This window comes from Bison bison, unplaced genomic scaffold (genome assembly GCF_000754665.1).
Source record: "Bison bison bison isolate TAMUID 2011002044 unplaced genomic scaffold, Bison_UMD1.0 scf7180017864499, whole genome shotgun sequence".
NCBI classification, from domain to species: Eukaryota; Metazoa; Chordata; class Mammalia; order Artiodactyla; family Bovidae; genus Bison; species Bison bison.
This window is the reverse complement of record NW_011495058.1, coordinates 4,382,170-4,382,945: the sequence shown is the minus strand read 5'-3', so window position 1 is coordinate 4,382,945 and position 776 is coordinate 4,382,170.

The window sequence follows — 776 nt, the reverse complement described above, 5'->3', positions numbered from 1 at the left end:
GTCAACTCTTCCCATGAGGTGGCCAAAGTACTGGAGTTTCAGCTTTAGCATCATTCCTTCCAAAGAACAACCAGGACTGATCTCCTTTAGAATGGACCGGATGGAGTGAGGGTGTTTGGAAAAATAATGAGTGAAGGTGTAGATGAACGTGAGGAAGGAGGTGCCTGAAGACAGGGGGAGGAAACCCTGAAAAGGTGCAAGAGTTGGGAGTCAATTCAGTAAGCAATAACCATTTTTAGTTAATTGCTGCTCCTCCTTTCGTGTTTTTGGCCTCAGTGGATGGCATTATACGTCTGCCAAGGCATCCATCTGTGACTTCACCTTCAACCAGTCACCTAGTGGTTTGTTGGCACTGTTTGAAGGCACTGTGCTAGGTCCTTGGGATTCAGGGATTGGCAAAATAGACTTGTCCCTGCCCTAACAGTCCTTGATAGCAGGGGTGAGATGTTAAAGAAGTAAATAGACAAATGTGTGAATTATAATAAATGCAAGTGCATAGTAGGAAAAGAAGGTGTTTTGAGAGGAGAAGTGGAGGAGATGTAATTTACAATGTTCAGCCCCTAAGTGGTGTCTAACCCTTTGTGACTGCATGAACCGCAGCATGCCTGGCTTGCCTGTCCTTCACTATCTTCCTGAGCTTAGTTAAACTCATGTCCATTTAGTCAGTGATGCCATTCAACCATCTCATCCTCTGTCATTCATTTATCTTCATAAGGTGTAATTTAGCAGTGTTCTGTGAAGAAGAAAGCAAGTATAAAGGTTCTTGAGGTGAGAAA